General features: G+C 36.3%; 1 long non-coding RNA gene across 1 annotated transcript in view; it reads right to left on the bottom strand.

Moving 5' to 3' along the window:
• LOC128098740 (uncharacterized) overlaps positions 1-21,246 on the bottom strand; it is a 181,127-nt gene that overhangs the window by 18,447 nt on the left and 141,434 nt on the right. The window lies entirely within an intron of this gene.

Here is a 21,246-nt window from a genome sequence, read left to right as displayed (position 1 = left end):
CAAATTCAGTTTTCTAGTAAGTTAAAAAGAAACTTAATCTATTCTCATGTTAGAAATATGATCCAACATATACAAAAAACATTTCCATGAATTCTAACTTAAGTTGAATTTTTTCAAATTCTATTATTGTTTAGGAAATTAATTTTTCTTCTGCCATTGTATATTCAGCAAACCCAAGATTCCTTTACTTTCTTTTATCTCCCTTGATGTTGTATAGGTGTGAAAGGTCTTAAAATCTAGTGCTCTTGAGAGAAGATTCATCTGTTCTCAGTAGAGAGAAATATAGACAAGAAAGGAAGACGGACTTGCGGAGCCGGTGATGCAGCCTCACCAGACTGGCGGACCGCACAACCATCACAGTGATGTTCCCGGCTGCGCTTTGTTGGTGTCAGGCCTCACCTAACCTCCTTCTATCTCTTCTGTAATGATGGACCTCATAGATTACAAAGGGCACATTCATAACATGCCTGAGCAAGGACCTTTGCCAAGAAGTAGCAGCTCCCAGGAGAGTACAAGTTGCACTCACATTCACTTAACCTGAAAAGGGTCAAATTTTTTCAAATGAATTTTTCTTAGTTAAGGCTCTAAGAAAACGGAAAATCATCATTTTAGAGAAATCCAGTTAGGTGGCTTTTTTTTAACCTTACTATAAAGTGAGAAGAGTTTTACATAACCATGGGTCTCTATGGACTATGGTATAAACGTTCAAAACTACTCTGTACACACATCTTTGACAGAAGCTAATTCATCTTTACCTTGAGGAGAATATATAACTTAGATTTGTTTACATGTGATTACAAACATCTCAAACCATAGAAATTATTTTAATTAAGTTATATATAATTCCCCTTTAGGTTGTCCGTGTAGTTTTAATTCCGTTGCTGTGATCCGACACCCTGCCCATAAACAACATAGTAGGAGAAACAGTTCATTTGGCTTTTAGGTCCAGGACATCTTTGAAGAGAGGTAAAGGGAGGAATTCCAGAGTCCAGAGCACAGAGAAATGGATGCCTGCCCTCATGGTAGCTGCTTTCCCCTATCCTGTGAAGTTCAGGCACCCCTGACAGGGAAATGCTGCTGCCCACCAGGGGCTGTCTTTCTATATTAATGAACAATGGAAGCAATCCCTCACCATCTTGCCTACAGGCCAACCTGAGTTCGACAATCCCTGAGTTGATGCTCTCTTATGATTCAAACCAGCACAGGTCTTCAGCAAAAATCTGTCTCCTGTGTTTTTGTTTTGTTTGTTAGACCCTGTTAGTCTGGTATCTATTGAGAGTTGTGATCTGACAAGTTGCTCTAAAAGAATAAAGGGATAGATTTTGGATTTTCTATTAAAAATATCCATCACTTTATACTGATACGTTTATATTGACTAGAATGACATTTAGAATATAAAACAATTACCCAACTTTGGGGCTAAGAAAATTGAAAAGACAGAGACTGGGCGCTCAAAGTATAATGATTTTTACTAGAAAATCCTTGCAACTGCAAACATAAATAACTTGGCATAATGTGAATAACACAGAAGTTAGTTCCTAATCTGATCAAGCAAATCTTAAACATTGAGGTAGGTGTGGTGAGACTTTACACAAAAGCCACAATTTGCAAAAGTCACAGCTGAGTTTGCCCTTAGTTCCTGATCTACACTGTCAAGAAGTAAGAAACCGCTCTTCTTTCGTTGCTTTAAAAGGAGAGAGAATGTGAGAACTGCCACTGAGAAATGTGAGCAGACTTCAGCAGGTTGGGATGTCACTGGCTGGGAAAGCCTTTTCAAAACACCCAACAAACCAGCCTCTTTGCTTTCGTTCCTACATCTTCCACATGGATGTCAATGCAATGTGTAAGAATATGGATGGCATATTATTTCTTACAGGATAAGCAATCAGGCAAGTGGAAAAACCTGTCTTTTAATAAGCATCACAGGATTGCTATTAAGCAAAATATGGGGGAAAGTTAAAAAATTGAGGTGGCGTTTCTATAGGACCACTAACAGTCATTGTAGCCAAACAGTGTTTTAAAAATATTCAGGATTGCTGCTTGAAAAAAAGAGTTTCAGAAAACAAAAGGGGAAATATTGATTTTACCAAGTATGGAAGCAGAAAGACCTTGAGAGGCCAAGTCCTATCAATTGCCAAGCAGGAGGCTATTGATCCGTGTTATATGAAGACAAAACATTTGGTCCAACTGCTGCCTGCAGTAGAACCACGTGAGCTCAGAGGTAACATTTATGAAAATAGTAGGAAAAATTCACAGTGTAGCCAGGCTCATAAAATACCTAGCAGGAAAGATGAATCCTCTAGATTTGATTTATTAAATTTGCAAGTTATAAGCATAAAGGTCTTTGTAACTTTGTAACTATGTTGACTAATACTTATACTATGAAGCCTTGTGAGGTTTGAAAATGGTAAACTTAAATTTAGGATGAGAAGTTGGATAGCATGAGCCTGTATGTTTGAACAAATAATGCTGCAAACCAAAGGAAAACATAATGGAATTCAGCTACTACCACAAAAGCTACTACTTGGAAAAGTCAAGGACTTTTCCAAAGGTCAAACCATGGCTTAAGAAGTCTTGGTGATATTTTAACTTTTGTATGTATGTTAGCTGGTTCCTACAGTGATTTTCTTGTAATGCCATGCATGCTTCTTAGAACTCCTAACAGTGGGCTGGGCGGTGGTGGTGCACACCTTTAATCCCAGCACTTGGGAGGCAGAGGCAGGCGGATCTTTGTGAGTTCAAGGCCAGCCTGGGTCTACAGAGCAAGATCCAGGAAAGGCGCAAAGCTACACAGAGAAACCTTGTCTCAAAAAAACCAGAACTCCTAACAGTGAATTTATCTAAAATACCTATCAAGCATCCAAGGTCAAACAAACAACACCTGTCTCCTAGGTCAGGCAGTTAGCTTTATTTCTTGTGCTGTTTAGGGTGAGACCCTCCTTTCTTATATAACCTTACTTACTTATAGACCCCTAACTTCTTACCTAATCACTTTTGGAATGTAGATTAAGCACATAGATCCCCTTTTTGATATACTAACCGGTCATTAGCACTCAGTTGACCTCCTCTTTTACCCTCCCATTTTGGATTGTAAAAGAAAGCCTGACGGTCACTGCCTGAGGAAAATTCTTACCTACCTTTATGACCCCATAAGAATTTAAGCCTGGTGACCTTGCTCTGGTGGGGATGCTGTTGCTTGGGTTTATGATTGAACACCTCAGAGACTTGGGAGGTCTTAGAGGTATAAGGAGACAGAGAGGAAGAGAGGAGTAGTGAACTTGAGGATGGAGAACTGAGAGGGATAAGGAGGATTCTGACCAGAGGGAACATGTGAATGAGATGGAAGATGAGGAAGAGCCAGATGGGGAAGTACTAGATGGGTAAGAATGAGATGAGAATGACCTAGATGAGGCAGAATTAAGACGAGAGAATTAAGACAGAACTTAGAGGGAACAGTAGATAAAGGTAGAGAGAAATCAGGCAAGAAAGGAGCTGGGCACGAAAACAGAACTGAAGCTGTGTAGATAGGATTTTATCTCAGAGGAATAAAGTAGACGGACAAAGAGCTTGGTGTACTTAGATTCATTTCCTGAAAATAATTCTCACTGTTCATAGTTTTCTCTCCTGAGCCCCTGGGAAGTATAATATTAAGACTGATCCTTTTAATATTATACAAGAAAACAAAAACTTGTAGGTAACATCAGTCTAAGAGGAAAAGAAAGTTGAATCTGTGTCATTTCTGTAGCTTATTATAATGAACTACCATTAAAATATTTTGAAAAGATTAGTAAAAAATGTATTAGGCATTTTATATCATAGAGTATTCAATTTTAAAACTGCATCAAAGGCATTGTTTTCAACTAAGGGATGGGGGGTGTGGGTAGAGTAGAAAGGCAAACAACAATGAAGAGCCAACAGCTCTGAAAGGTAAAGACATAAAGCATGTAGGTAAAATCTGAGACTATGTCCTCACTGATAGGACTCACTAATCTTAGATGGAGCTGCATTGCCATGTAGTAGTATGGCAAGAGCTAGTAGGGCTTAAATATATAACAAATTCCAACCCACTCCCTAATCTCAGATTAAGAGGAAACAGGTTGGGACAGCTCTTTAGGCCCTTCTAAAGAATCATCCGAGTGTCCATGATAGACTACAGAGAGCAAGTCCTAGAGAGATAGTCTCTAAGGCTCAGCCAATGGAACACTAAAATTTTCTAACTCACTGCTCTTTTCTTATTCATAACCCTCAGGCTATTGTCTCAATTATATTTATTGTGTTATTCTTCCTTGTCCAAATGTGTTTTTTCATTTCACACACTCCATATTTTCATTATTTTATCATTAGATATCACACATGGAACCAAGTAGATGTCTTTTAAACTTACAATAATACCCAGACTCTCAGACCCACAGCAGGTCCCTGAAAACACACAGACAATTTTTTTAATACTTGATAGCTACAATTTCTAAAATTCCAAGATCTCCCAGTTACAATACTAACCACATGCTTACTACATTGAGGAATATAAGACAAGAATAACAGCCATCCCAAAAATAGATTCATATGAACTTCTAGCTCTCAGAAGGTCGTCACCCTATTGATTCAATTCAGATTTTGCGAAAGAATGGTAAGTATAGTTTATTGAGCAAATAATTAGCCAGGTCCTATTTCATTAAAGCAAATTTCATCTGGTGACTTCTTAGCTGTCCAGCAACTCAGGATTTTTATCTATCTATCTATCTATCTATCTATCTATCTATCTATCTATCTATCTAAATAAATAAATAAAAGCTATGTGATCAATTGCTGAGTTAAAGCAATCTTCTATGAATACTTTTATACAAAGATTAAACTCATTGACCAACCCATTCCTCCCCACCCCCCAAAAAACCCGCTATATGGATCAGTCTACAGAGGCCGTTGATATGCCAAAGTTACTGGCACACAAATGGCATGTTCTGAAATCCACTTGGCCACTTGAACTAATGAAGTACTTCATCATCCCACATTCTCAAGACTCTAAGAGAATATGTCTGGTAGACATGAGCAAGGTGGGCCAATACCTTAAGTTCTAGAGAAGAAAAGATATTTGAAGTATCTCCTTTTCACCCTTTCTCTGTCTCTCTGTGTCTCTGTGTCTCTCTGTCTCTCTGTCTCTCTGTCTCTCTCTCTCTCCCTCTCTCTCTCTCTCTCCACTTCTCTATAACCATATTATTTCTATCAGTTATTTTTGAACATATATATTCACAGATACACACACAGAGCGTTCAAATTTAATTTTGAAAAGACAAATAGACTGGCCTGTCACTCAGAGCCTAGTGTTTAGCATATACCTGGTACAAAATGGCATGTCATCTCTAGTCATCCTTATTCTGATCTTATGATTAATCCAAGCAACAAAAAAGAAGAAATACTTCTTACATCTGCACTACAGAACCTAAAACAACAAAAGAAAGGTTTTTATTTGAGGCTCTACCTGATATGAAAGGAACAATGTTTGGGAGTTCCAGAAGAGTTTCATTGATGCAGTGTTAGGGAAGAGAAAAGATAAATGAAGTAAAGTATAATCAATGCTTCCTTTCCAATGGTATTAATGCAATGGTTCTTTGCAGAAAGAACTTATTTCACAGCAGTGCCAAATATCTCTTTTCTTGTTCTCATTGTTTCCAAAGCTCAGTTGTGGAATACTCAAGAATTATCATGCTTGCAAGATTATAAATAGCAATGGTAAATATATTTTGTAAAACTAGTTTGGATTGCCTCAAAGGTATATATGTGTGAAACTAGGTTAAGCATGTAACAATCTTTCATGTTACTACCTAGAAATAATTTAGGAAAAAGCAAAACAGATTATAATTTTATGAACATTATCTTTTCCATAGTAATGTGATAATTTGCACAGTAATGTTTATGGTTCACATAGGCTACCTAAAGTTCATGTTTATTTTCTGAATATAAGTACTTGTTTAAGATATTTAAATCTAGTCCCAGTTTCACAATAACTTTTGCAGAGCAAGCTATCTATAAATTAATATATACAAAGTAGTTATGAAGTTACAGGTTCTCAAAAAATTAAATTTGATATGGCTATCAGAAGAACACAACATAGTTTTGTTTGTAATAAAAAAATCATCCTATTAAATAAGTACTAAATTTATTAATTAGACATGTCTATTAGCCAAAGATTATTAACTCGTTGATTGAACAATAGTTCCAGTGGTTCCATTTTGTCCCAGTCACCTCTGTATTGCACAAAAGTGCTGCCGGTCAATTTTGCATTACTTCACAGAGATACCTGAGGCAGCTAATGTAAACAGAAATGGTTTATTGATCTCAAGTTTAAAACTCCGAAGACTATATAGGTTGTGCTTCCTCATGGGTAGACTTCTGGTGAGGACAGCAGGTGACAGCACATACTGCCAAAGCATGTCCAAGTGTTCCCGTCCCAAGCCAGAGCTGGAGTGTCATAATCTGTTTGAGACTATGTTCCTGGTGACCCATGGATCTTCCTTAAAGGCCCACGCCAGTTCTCAATATTGTAATCTGGTAAAAAGCCTTTAACATAGCTGGGCAGTGGTGGCGCATGCCTTTAATCCCAGTACTTGGGAGGCAGAGGCAGGTGGATCTCTGTGAGTTCGAGGCCAGCCTGGTCTCCAAAGCGAGTTCCAGGAAAGGCACAAAGCTACACAGAGAAACCCTGTCTCGAAAAAAAAAAAAAAAAAAAAAAAAACAGCCTTTAACATTTACATTCTTAGGGACATCATTAAACTGTAACAAAAATGTACATTTTTCCATGGTAAGAGACAAAAATTAGTTAGCCATAAAATGATTAGAAATATTTATTTTGCTCTTGAATTTGCAATGAAAAGACAAGAGAGTTTTTGGCCTAGAGAATGAAAGTAGCAACAGATAAACAAATAACCAATAATGGAACATCAAAACCACAGAGAGAGACAGAAATAGATAGACATCAGGCTCAAGAAACACCATTTGTGGGAAGATAGAATAGACCCAGTAGTCAGAGCATATTTGTATAAAATAAATGATCCTTTTGTGAACAATTAGTTAGGAATACAATAGCTAGGAGAAAACATAAGCCGTGAATACCATATTCCCATCTCTTAAGTTCTGAACTATGGTAAATCCAAGTCATTCATGAAAATATAGGTTTTAAGTAACCCCTGCTTACTTTTACAAATACCTAGAAATACTAAATCTGGATTTTATGTTAGTTACTTACACAGTATATATTCAAATCAGTGTGGTACACAAACTTGCAAGTATTGCTAGCAATATAGGCTTCTTTCATTGTTTACTATAATGTCTTAGTGTATTATTTGCCTTAATGTATAACAAATAGTTCCCAAACACAATGGCTTAAAATAGTAACAATTATCTGGGCTGGTGATAGAAATCAGTGCTAGAGCACCTGCCTACCATGTATAAATAACAATTAAATAAAAACTGTTTACAACTCTGAGAATCTGTAGGCTAGGCATCTTGGAAGGGCTCATCTGGTACATCATGCCTATGATTGCCATTAGATATCTCCTGGAGCTGCAGTTACTGGAAGGCTGTACTCTGACATTATTGACGTTATTCAATATATAACATTATTCAAATGTCTGACAATGTAATGCTGTTGGCCAGATTCTCTACTCTGTACTTAGTATTCTTTCTGAGATGGCTTGACTGTGTACATGGCAAGGATAAGAGGATTTTTGGAGTAAAGGATCTGAGAGTTCAAGGTGTAAACTACAAAACCTCATGTCCTTGCCTCATAACTTCACCATTTTCTGTTGTCCTCACAGGACATGGCCTGATGCAGTGCAAGAAGGAAAAACAAGAATCTAAATGTAAGGAAGCACAGATTATTAAGAGCCTTAAAAGAGATAACTTACTATACATGAGAAGCATAAGGGTCACATTAATCTTCAAATTTTAGGTCTATAAAATTAGCCTAAAAGTTTCTATCTCTTGGTTGAGTCATAGTAGAGGCAATTTTTTCTTGACTGTCACAATAGAGACGATTTTAAAGCTTGATACACTGTCATCTCACTGCTTTTAGCTTTCTTCTGTTTCATTTCTCTTATGTTGCTGAATATCTCAACAGTCTAAACATTTGGTATTTTCTTACAATAAATTCTGAGGACAAAAACCCTAATTCCTGGATTGACTTGAGATTTGAACTCTTTGGGAAGGATTCCACTTAAGGGACATGACATGTCTTAGATGGAATATCTCCATCTATTAGATGAGAATAAGTGAAGTCATGCCATCGATTTGCTTTCTAAACTAAAGTGATATATTTAAATAATAAACAATACATTTATAAATCCTTATGCATTTTTTACTCTTATAGATTGCTTTTCTCACATCATATACGCTGATTATATTTCCCCTTCCACTCCTCACACTTCTTTCCGACATCCCTTCCCATCTGGATGCACTCCCTTTCTGTCTCTCATTAGAAAACAAACAGGCTTCTAAGGGACAATAATAAAATAAAACAAAATAAAGTAAGATAAGATAAAGCTAACACATGGGAATTGAATAAAAAGAAGAAAAAGAAAAGATATCAAGAGAAGGCACAAGAATCAGAGACTCACTCCTTTACACACTCAGAAATCCCATAGAAATACTGAACTAGGCGCCATAATATGTACACAAAGGACCTTCTGCAGACACCTGAAGGCCCAAGCATGCTACCTCAGTCTCACTGAGTCCACATGTGCTTTTACCATGTTGATTTATAGAGCCTTTTTTCTTGGTGTCTTCTATCACCTCTGGCTCATATACTCTTTCCATCTTCTTTCCCACAGAGTTCTCTGAGCCTTCATGGGAGGGATTTGATGGAGACATCCAATTTATAGCTGAGCAAGACATTGATCCGTGAGTATACCAGAATGTCAGTAGGAGTCATATTTTTTAATATATGCTTTTAACAGAACAATAATATTTGGTTTTTCCCTATGTCTATGGGCTGTATCATCTCAGATTCTTTGTCACCCAAGCACTGTCAGAGATGGGTTCCATTTCATGGATGGGCCTTAAGTCAAGTCAGATATTGGTTGGTTACTCCTACAAGTTTTGTACAACATTGTCCTAGCATATCTTGCAGGCAAAACATTAAGGGTTTGTGGCTATGTAGGTGTTTGTTTCTCTTCACTTTGAAAGTGTGAAGAATATCTTCCTGTAACAAAGGGGTTGTCGTCAGCAATAGGGCCTTGCCATTAGTCAGTTTGTGGAGAGCAACCAATAGTCTTGGAAACAATTTGGGTTGTTTGGGGATTCCTATGGTACCTCTTTGGCCAACAGTTCAATTAGGAGTAACCCAATCATAGTACTAGAAGCTTCATTTGATGACAAGAGAATGTTGACAGGAATTTTGGGTTGAATCTCTAGGTTGCTTTTGGTAGCATGGCCATATTTACTATGTCAATCTGACTGAACCATGAGCATAGGAGATCTTTCGATCTTCTGATATCTTCTTTAATTTCAAAGTTCTTCAAGGCCTTGACATTTTTATCATACATGTCTTTCACTTGCTTGGTTGGAGTTACCCCAAGATATTTTATATCATTTGAGGCTATTGTGAACTGTGTTGTTTCCCTGATTTCTTTCTCAGTCTATTTTTTCATTTGTATATAGGATGTCTAGTGATTAAATTGAATTAATCTGTATCCAGCCACTTTGCTGAAAGTGGTCATCAGCTGTGGGAGTTCTCTAGTGCAGTTTTTAGGGTCACTTCTGCATATTATCTGCAAAAATGTTACTTTGACGTTTCCCTTTTCCAGTTTGTATTCCCTTGACCTCCTTCTGTTGCCTTATTGTTCTAGCTAAGATTTCAAGTACCATATTGAATAGATATGGAAAAAGTGGACAACCTTGTCTTGCTCCTTATTTTAGTGGAATTTTTTTGAGTTTCTCTCCATTTAAGTCCATGTTGGCTATGGACTTGCAATAACCTATCTTTATTTTGTTGAAGTATGTACTGTATCCCCAATCTCTACAGAAATTTTATCACAAAAGGGAGTTGGATTTTGTCAAAGGGCTTTTCAAACTCTCATGAGATGATTGTGTGTTTTTTGTCTTTCAGTTTGTTTATATAGTGGATTGCTTTATTGATTTATATATGTTGAACCCTCCTTATATCTCTGTGATGAAGCTTACTTGGTTATGGTGGATGATCATTTTGATGTGTTCTTGGATTTGTTTGCAAGTATTTTACTGAGAATTTTTTGCATCTATGTTCTTAAAAGAAAATGGTCTATAATTCTCCTTCTTTGTTGGATCTTTATATGGTGTGGGTATCAGGGTTGTGGCTTCATGGAATGAATTGGACAGTGTTCCTTATGTTTCTATTTTGTGGAATAATTTGGGAAATATTAGTATTAACTCCTCTTTGAAAATATTTTATAATTATGTGCTAAAATTATCTGGCCCTGGGTTTTTATTGTTTGGGAAAATTTTAATTGTTTCTGCCTCAGTAGGGGTTATGAGTCTGTTAAATTTGGTTATCTGATATTTATTTAACATTTGTAAGTTGTATATAGGAGAAAATTAACCATTTATTTTAAATTTTCCAATTTGTTGGAGTACAGGTGCTTAAAGTATGTCCTTATGGTTCTTTGGAGTTCCATGGTGTCTATTGTTAATGTCCCCCTTTCATCTCTTGTTTCATTAATAGAATATTCTCTTTCTGCCTTATGGTTAACTTTGATAAGGGTTTGGTAACCTTATTTATTGTTTTCAAAGAACCAACTCCTTGTTTATTAATTCTTATATTGTTTTTGTTTGCTCTTCTCTATTTTATTGATTATAACCTTGTTTAATTTTTTCTTACCATATACTCCTTTTGGGCATGATTTCTTTCTCTGTTTTAGGGTTTTCAGGTGTGCTGTAAAGTTACTAGTATGAGATCCCTCCATTTCTTTTATGTAGGCACAAAGCACTAGGAACTTGCCTCTTTGAACCACCTTTATTTTACCCGTAGGTATGGGTATGTTGTCTACTCACTTTCTTTCAATTCTAGGAAGTCTTTCATTTATTTCTTGACCTATTTGTCATTGGTTTTATTGGTGAGAGTGAGGTATTGAAGTCTCCTACTGTCCTTGTATGAAGGTCAGTATGTATTTTAAACTGTAGTAGTATTTTTTATGAACTTGGAGGCCTTGTGTTTGGCAGATAGATGTTAATAATCCATTGTGATGGGTTTTTCCTTTGGTTAGTATATAGTGTCCTTCCCTAAATTCTTCTGATTAGTTTGTAGTTGAAGTCTATTTTATTATATATTAAAATGGCTATAACATCTTACTTCTTAGATCCATTTTCTTGGAATATCATTTTTCAATCCTTTTATTCTGAGGTAATGCCTGTCCTTGATATCTGGTTTTATCTCTGTTGGGTATATGTTATGTTCCTTTTTTTCTGTTGTCCTCTCTGGTTTTGAGAAGAGTTCAATAGTTGTATGTTGTGTGGTAGAAAACTCTTCAAGGATTCCAATAGGTTTGGGCACTGACAGTTCCAGTTAAAATGTTTTTCTAATTATTGGAATCTGACACTTAGGAATGGAGATGACTGTTGGGGAAGGCAGGGTATGATTCCACAGGAATGAGGAAAGCAGGATATTTCATTAGGATCTGCTTAGTCCCCTGGGAATGGGGTAAAGAATGGGGAGAGGCTACAGCAGGTGGTCTCCTACAAAGCTGTAGATTATACTGGGATATTAGTTTTAGGGTAATGGGTGTGTGTGAAGATCTGCAGATAGCTGACTTGCTTCCCTTGATGTAATGGCCTGTGGCTTCTCAGGGAGTGCTTGCTATGGTTGGGGCATGGGATAAAAAAAGAGTGGGGGAGGGAAGTTTGGGGGAAGATCTGTGTGATCCACTGGAGATGGGAAGGAGGAGTGGAAGAGGTACTGCAGCAGATGGTATGCTAAAGACCTGGGGATATTTCTGGGGTGTTGGTTTTGGAGTAGCTGAAGGAGAGGTGAAGATCTGCAGTTAGCCTATCTTCTTCCCTGCCTGGATTGTCTTGTGCCTTTTATTTTGCTAATAATTTGTATTGCCTTCTTAGTTTGAATGCTTTAATAAAGGAAGCTATTATGTGAAAGAGACCTTCTTGGCAAAGAACTGGATGTAGCTACAAGAGAGAAGATATTGAGAGGGAAACATAAGTCCTTAATCTTTATACCCTTGTGAAATTCTATTAGTAACTACTAGTTCAAGAATGAAAGAGAAGGGAGAACATTCCTCACTAATGAAATGAGACTAGTCTTATTCTAATAACAAATTGTTTTTTATACTATTCCTGAAGAGATATTAATAAATGTCTACTTACTACAAACAGGAACTACTACAGACCTAAATAAGGATACCACCAAAGTCCAACAGAGCAAACCAAGTAGCTTTATTACTTACAGGGCTATGGGTGAGGGGTACTTACAGGAGGGAAAATATTCAATGACAGCTGTATCACCAAAGAGCCTACCCAAGCATGAGTGATATTTCATAATATCTGGAAACCTGAAGCTCACTGCACAACCTGTATTGTAGCTGAAAGTTTTCCTGTGTCCCACCTGGTATGCAGCTGCTCAGACTCAAGTAAACACACAGAGGCTTATATTATTTATAACTGCTCAGCCATTAGCTCAGGATTACCACTGACTACCTCTTACACTTAAACTCAATCCATTTCTGTTAATTTATATGTCACCATATTTTCTGTGGCTTTACCTGTGTGCCATTACATGCTGCTCCCTGGATGGCAGGCTGGCATCTCCTCACTCAGCCTTCCTCTTTCCAGAATTCTCCTTGTCTGCTTATCCTGGCCAATCAGCATTTTATTTATCAACCAGTCAGAGCAACAGCATCCAGAGCAATATCCCCAGCACTGTATGCAGTTCAAGAGGTTGGAAGATGTCTTTTCTAAGTAGCTCTGTTGGTCTGAGCCTCTACCAGGCAGCTTAGCTAGTCTGAGACTCTTTGGAAGCTCATTTTTCTGAAGGTGTCTCTCAGCTGCCCTTACTCCTTATGTATTTGGGGAGGAAGGAATCTGGTAAATCTGGTCAGTTTTAGGAACACTCTGAAGCCATTGAGTTGTTTGTTTACTGAGCTCAACGATTTCCTCTTCAAGATGGATGTTTTACCTCCCCTTAGAGCATCCTGTGTCTTAAGTAACTCCCCTCCAAGATGGAAGGTTTTATCTCAGAGGAAATTGCTGCACTCCATAAACTATACAAAGAAATTTTAGAAAAAGAAACTATGACTATTCTTCATGCATATACGTAATAAAAGAACGCAATTATTAAGGAAAATGTAGTAACATTTGAAATGAAGTATATATCATGTTTAAGTGATCTGTTTTTACCATAGTATTTAAAAATAAATCATCATATTAACAAGTAAAAAAGAGAACATTGATTAGCCTTACTTAGGAAAAAAGAGTATTTGATAAAATCCCTCGTGCAGTCCTAATAGATGTGCTCAGAAATCGAGGCCAGAATGGCCCTCCCTCAAGTTGGAAAGGTCATCAGCAAGCAAGCTGCAGATAAAACATATTCAATGTAAAGCTCGGCTCTTTTCCTCTCAGAACTGAGGTAAGGCAGAGATTTCTACTTACATTACTCACTATAAATCTAAACACTGTGGTCAGTGAGATAGGAAATTACAGACATAAATATTTGAAAGGAAAAATAAAATTGTCTCTATTTTCAGATGATAGAGTTGTTTGTGTATTTTGGCACTGTATTGACTATATCAAGGCCAACATTCTTAGTGTAATATTGTGCTACAGTTTCCCAAGATTTATGACTGAAGACCAGGTAAAGGAAATATGACTGTCTTTATCCAATATTTATAATTATCTAAAAACAAGAGATATTTTAAATAAAATACACAATATTTTGAAATTAGTGTCTATTCCCATATTGAGACTCAGTGAGTATAAAAATTACATTAAGAATTTAAATATCTAAGTGTGTAAAATTGCATAAAACCTTTAAATGTTCATCACTGTCAGATAGCTAGGTAAATTACAGGACGTCTGTATTTTAGATGACTGGGCAACTGTAAACACAAATTAGGAATCTCTTTCTGCACTAAGGAATGTTTGCCGGGGAAAAAAGTGCTTTAATAAGAGCATGAAGAATAAAATAAATGGAAAGAAAGACTGGGGAAGTGCCTCAATGGTAGAGCAGAAACACTGGATTACCAACATCAACACACACACACACACACACACACACACACACACACACACACACACAAACGAGAGGGAGAGAGAGAGAGAGAGAGAGAGAGAGAGAGAGAGAGAGAGAGAGAGAGAGAGACCTAAAAACTGAATTAATACTTAAATGGTATTTCTATTTGTTAAGAAGAGACAGCAACTGGGGAAATGGGGAATAGCAGAAATGTGAAATGCTTTACTCTATACTCATTGTATTTTTGATATTTGACTTAAAATGACATTGTATAATACTAAAACAAAGTTATTGAAATAATTCTGTCAATGGTATAATTCTAAGGATTGAAAATACGACATTAGCACAAAGGAACAAATGGAACAAGAAATGAATGGAAAAGAATATGACTATCAGTACTCTAAGGAATGTCATGTTATTTGCTAGTAAAGAGAAAAGTTGTTCACTGTATGTGTAGAAGTATTCAGTGTAGTTTTTTTGTAGATAGGAGAACCAAGGACTTCCTCATGCCCCTCTCAACGTTGAAATCTGAAGTGCAGTTGGGTTTTGAGAATATTTGTCATATATCCCCAAACCTAGAATTAGCTAAGACTCTCTTGAGTAGGTGAAAGAACAATCAGTTACACACACACACACACACACACACACACACACACACACACACACACACACAGAGTCATGCAAGCACACTAGGGGAGAGGGAATTTATTTGACTGTAAAACTAAAGAGGTATTGTCACAAAAAGCTGAAAAATGCATTTGAATGTATATTGATAAGAGAAGTCAGTATGACTCCAAATATATACAAATTTAGGATTTGTCAATATTTTGTGGGTAATAGAGAAGAAAAGAATAAATATCTGAGGCTCAAAGGGATATTGTATGTGACCCTGTCAAGGTGGATGCATGACATCACTTATTATAGAATCAGAGACCTGTATAACAGTCATTCAATGGGCAAAGTATGAACTTTAGTTAATAATGGCAATACTGACCTATTTATTATAGTATAAAGGAGCCACAGAAAACTCAGTTGTTAAAAATAGAGAAAATGTGTGGAACAGGAATTACATTATCATTTTCAAATGCTCAAGAGTTTTCCATTTATTTATTTATTTATTGCCTTCAGACAAGGTCTCAAGCAGCTCCAGCTGCCCTCAAGCACCTTGTGTAGCTAAGGGCTAAGGATGATGTTAACTTCCAATCTTCCTGCCTCAAAGCCCCCAGGGGCTTGCAAAACCTCTGGTTTGCATAGTCCTGGGAATCAAACACATGACTTCAAGCTTTCTAGTCAAATGTTCTCCAAAAATCAGATACATTCTGGCTTCTGCTCAATATTTCTGTAAACCTAAAACTTTTTAAAAAGACTATATGGTAACTTAAATTCTCATTAAGACTTCTTTCACAGGCATCTAAAGATTCCTTTTCATTAGACAGCTTGTTGTGGTCAGTCATCACTCCTTAGTCCATTACAGTACTAAATATTTGTCTTTTTTCCCTCTTCACTCTAACTTCATTTATGTCATTTAATTTCTTTCTGTCATTTCAAAACCTCTAATTACATGAAATATTTTAAAGTGCAACATAATATATATTTCTGATGGATTATCATAAATTGCATGAAAGAAATGCAGTAATATATTCATCTACAATTAAATTTGTTGCTATTAAAATGGATTTTGATAAATGTTTTTAACTATGTGTATTGTGAGAATCTGTGAGTGGGTAGGTGCACTTGAGTGCAGATGCCATTAGAGGTCAAAAGAGGCCAGAAGTGGCATGGGATCTTTTGGAACTGGTGTTATAGGCAGGTGTGAGGCACTTGAAGTGGGTGATGAAAACTGAACTTAGGTCCTATGAAAGAGCAGCATGTAATCTTAACTACTAAGCCATTTTTCCAACCCCTAGATTTTGAAAATTTTTAATGGAAGAAAACATGAGAAAATTTCATTGCTTTTCAAAATGTAATGAATACGTTGCTGATTTTTGAAACTTTATTACACTCATACAATTCCAAACCTTCACACTTCAAAAAATCACTGTTAGGTTCTGTATAATCATGGTTTCTTGGGCTCTAAAACTTTAATTGGAAAACCTTGAAAAATAAACAACTAAGAGGTGAAATATTTTACACTGAAAAAGTAAATTGAAGAAATTTTCATGGTGATGAATGGATAAATTGAGTATCATGAAACTAGTTATACAGCTGAATGTGTTCTACAGAAATAATGAAACAATAAAACAAAAAACAATAAAACAAAAAACTCTGAAGATAATCTTCACAGATACAAGGAAAACATATTAAATTTCATGTGGAATCAAATACATAAACAAAATAAATAATAAATAAATAGGGTTTAAAATAGCCAAAGCAATTCAGAGTTATAAGACAATTCCGGAATGATTACAACAGCTCATTTCAAGTTACACTACAGAGTCCTAGTAATACTAGAGCAAATTAGACCTATAGACCAAAGAAGTAGAATAAAAGCAGATCCGTCCATGCATGACCACTAATTCTTGACAAGGTTTCTAAAACATTGAGCCTGGGAGAACAGACAGTCTCTTAAATATATTGGACTTCATAACTAGATGTCCACACATGGAAGATTGGCATTAGACTCAAGTTATGATCATTTACAAAGACAACCATGCTGACATGAGAAGGAACCTCAATGTAGTTTTGATTTTCATCTCCATGATCACTAAAGATGTTGCGGCGTTTTAAAAGTATCCTTTGGCTATCTATTCTCTGTCTTTTGAGATGTGTGTACTAATTTCACCTACAGATTTATTGATTGGATTGTTTGGGAGTGTTGGTGCTTAAACTGTAGACATCAATCTCCTGTCCAATGGAAGACATAAAAGTCTTTCCACTCGATTGTTTCATTTGTTCTGTTAAAACCTTGTTAATTTCACATCACCCTCTTGTTGGTTCTTGGGGTTATTCCAGGAGCAGCTGACTTCTGCTCCAGGAAGCCTTTCCTGGGCCTGTATCTTGAAGTACTTTCTCTTTGGTTTCTGTAGCACGTAAGAGCCCTATCCAATGGATATCATTAACACACACACACACACACACACACACACACACACACACACACACACACACACACACTAAATGCTCGGGAGGCTTTAGGGAGAAAAAGAAACCCACAAATACTGCTATTGCGCCTCTAAACTCAAGCATCAACTATGGAAATAAGCATAGAGAGCCTCAAAAAAATGCTACCATGTGACCCAGTTTTACCACTCATAGAAAACACCTAGAAATGATCTAAGACAGCATCCTACAGAGACGCCTGTCTGTGTCTACTGTGGCACTATTGCAGTAGCTAAGCTGCAGAATGAGTCTAGGTGTCTGCCAACAGATAAGTGGATATATTTGTGTGTGTGTGTGTGTGTGTGTGTGTGTGTGTGTGTGTGTGTGTGTGTACATATATACATACATATTAGATTTTATTCACACAAAAAGAACAGAGAAAATTTACCATTTTGTAGGTAAATAAATAGAACTAGAAATCAGAAATTGTCATACTAAGCAAAGTAAGCCTAACTCAGATGACAAATAGTCCTGTTGTCTGCAGCCTGCAGAAGCAGAACGGGCATCATTTCACTGCATTGTGTATGTGACTTCCTCTGTACTCGCCATTGTCTTTATTTGTGGTTTTCAGAATCAACGCATGGAGAAAAGAGCAAATCAGGTTTTATTTGTCAGTAGGAATTGAGCATTCCTCTGCTTCCCTTTTCTAAAATAACCCTTTCCTTCAGCATAAAATATTCTGATTTTTGGTTTATATGCTTAAATGATATTTTGAACTTGTGTTTGTCTTGGAGACAGCTGAGTTTGGAATGAAGGGTGCTCATCTTCTTTGAACTTGAATCTTACAAAGTCAGATTTTTTTCATGTACTGAGTCAGAGGCAGTAGATACCCTCATCCAACCATAACTCTAAAGTGGAGGTTTGAATTGAAATTTCCATTCAGTTACCCTCTAGTGCACTTAAACTGTATTTATTATCTCATATACACCTCACATAAAACTTGGAGATAGTACCAAGTCATTAAAGCTGTACTTCTCAGAGCTCCCCAAGCCAAAGTCATTTCCTGATTCAATTCTGATCCCTACATCAAGAAAGTACAAATAGAGATGAAATGGAAGTTGCCAAAATGACAAAGAAGTAATGCAAAAAGTCATGTGGATCATGGGCTAGAGAAAGATCCATTCTAACCACAAGGCAGGCCAAGGGTTTTAACTGGTATTCTATAAAATTATATAATTCTATCAGGAATTATATAATACAAGAAACTGGAAGTTTTAGTACAGAATCCTTGGCTCTGTTGACTCCAAGTCCATGATATAGAAGTACAATATGTCACAAGAGCAAGGAGAAGAGGAAGCTGTTTATTTCATGGACCATAGAAAAGAGATACCAAGGAAGTGAGAGGGGATTTTGAAGGCATATGCCACTCACCTAGTCTTAAGAAACTCATGAATTAGTGCCACAAGATTGTAGAGACACTGCCATGTTCCAACCACAATGTCTACTATTTGAGTTTTTATGTAATGAAACTATCAAAGACCAATGCCAGAATTATATTAAAATACTAATAAAATAATCCTACTTTTCTAACTACATACCTGAAGGGTATCCTTAAAAATCTCAATTAGAATAACATACGGCCACAACCGTAAAATAATTCTGAAGGATGCAAACATGTTTTATATTAAAATGTCATTCACTTATTGTTTTAAAATAGATCACCAAAGGACTTCCTGTTAATGCATATTACAACAACAAATGTAACTATTTTGAATGGACATTAAGTTTCAAGAGTGTAATCAGGTCTTGAAGTTATCCAACAGATTTAAAGGCACTCACTTGCATCATTTTCTTAAGAGTTGGGCTCTAGATTAGATACTTCTCCCAAGTGAAATCCCTCATCTGTAAATGTTCTTAAAACTTGGCAATGTATCTGGCAACTCTATTCCCTATGCAAAATCCAACATGACATTACCTATCCAGGTGAGGCAATTATAAGATGTATCTGTTTATGTAACAGCCAAAGAAGCCTCAGTTATTTAAAATACTATTTATCATTATCTTAAAAATACTATTTATTCATTCAGTAATAAGGAGATGTTAACAAAAATACACACATATCTAAAGAGAATTGACTGAATGGAGTAAATGACAATTGACTGTGACAGCAGCTGACTATAAGCAAACATAAACAAGGGGGAAATGGCATATGCTTTCACATACACAAATAGATATACAATATGTGAATGCACATACATTTACAAACATATTTTCTATCTACTTACATATATATATAATTAAAATAATTTAGAAATATTTTAAAAAATCTGAACAATTAAATAGTAAGTAAAAAAGAAATAAGAAAAGAGCTAGAAATTTTAGAAATATAAATATTATAATCTATTGTGGTGATATTTTATTATTTTATGCTGAAATGTGATATTTTATTTGTATGTTAATAAATAAAGTTTGCCTGGAGATCAGAGGTCACATAGGAAGCCATAAAAACAGAACTCAGGCAGTGGTAGCACATGCCCTTAATCTGATCACATGGCAGGCAGAGTCTCTATGTGGTTAAGGACACAGCCTTTAATCTCAGTACCAACCATAGAGACCTGGAGGTCTGCACAGACAGGCAGTGATGAGGAAGTCATGTGGCTGGGCTTAGAGCCAATGAGAAGGCAGAACAGAAAGGCAATAAAAGTGCAGTTTAGACAGGAAGAAGCTCTCTCTGGGGAAGCTGCGGCATGGTGGTAAGCTAAGGCTAGTAGCGACTAGTCACTATTTCTCTGATGTTTTCGGCTATTACCCCTGTATTTGGCTCTATGTTTCTTATTTAATAAGACTGTTTAGAAATTTGTCTACAATCTATACATAAAATATGCACATTTTACAAAACAAAAAGATTTGGACATTCCCAGAGAACACGGCCAAATTGGACAAAGCATATTTAAAAGATGAAAAGCAGATGCTATATTCAAGAAATTAGAGTTTAAAGTGTGATAACAGAAAAATGGGAAATGAGAACATTTCCAAGAAATGTATTTTTGAAAGTGGAAAGAAACCTAATCATGGTCTTGAATTCAAATTCTCAAATACATTTATTAACTCAGAAGAATACTTATCATATGTTTTAGGAAAAATAAATATAAAGGGCATGACTATGCTCACAAAAGAAAACAAATTATTTTAGGTTAGAAATTACAACATAGACACTAAAACCTAGGCATTTTTTTTGTTATTAAATTTAGAAATAGGAGTAAACTTCCAGGTGTTTGGCCCTTAAAGATTAGCTGGACTGAAGAATCCCACAGAGGGCTGGAGAGGAAAGAATTTCATTTCATTCATATTTCATTTCAAAATATGAAATAGGTAGGTTAAACTAATTTCTCCATCCATGAAAAGACTCTGAGCATAAGCCTCATTGTGCTCTGTAGCAGGGATCTGTGAACTTAGGCAGGAGGGATGGAGACACCAGTCAATCAGAAAGTAGCTAGCACGGTAGCTGGCCTTGTGAGTCTATAGGATACGCCTATTGTCACATGCCACAGAAACTATAACTCGTATATATTCTTGAGTATTCTGAGGATTCAACAAGTAAAAGAAAACACAAGGAGACAAAAGGGAAAAATAGAAAGAAAAATAAACTGAAATTATACTTCAAAGTGGGTCAGCAAAGTGAACATTACCAAGACCTTGAAACAAAATAAAACGTGATGAACCAAAATCCATACTCATGTAACTGGGAACTCAGTAGCTTTGAACAATAACATTGAGTTAAGTCTTTAAGTTCACTTTTGTAAGAGTACAAAACAATTCTATATATTAGTTATGTATATATTCACATCAGAGTGCACATATGGAAACCGGAAAGCTGCTCCGGAGCTGACCCTTGCCGTCCAGTTTGTCTGAGACAGGTTGTTGTGTCCTTTTGTACCTGTAAATGCCAGGCTAGCTGGCTCACAAGCTGGCGGGTGCCTCATGTTTCCTGCTCCCAGCTCACC

Source organism: Peromyscus californicus, unplaced genomic scaffold (assembly GCF_007827085.1).
Source record: "Peromyscus californicus insignis strain IS unplaced genomic scaffold, ASM782708v3 Scaffold_6__1_contigs__length_162567912, whole genome shotgun sequence".
In the NCBI taxonomy this organism is placed as follows: domain Eukaryota; kingdom Metazoa; phylum Chordata; class Mammalia; order Rodentia; family Cricetidae; genus Peromyscus; species Peromyscus californicus.
Note: the sequence above shows the minus strand (reverse complement) of the source record. Positions and strands in the feature narration are given on the sequence as shown.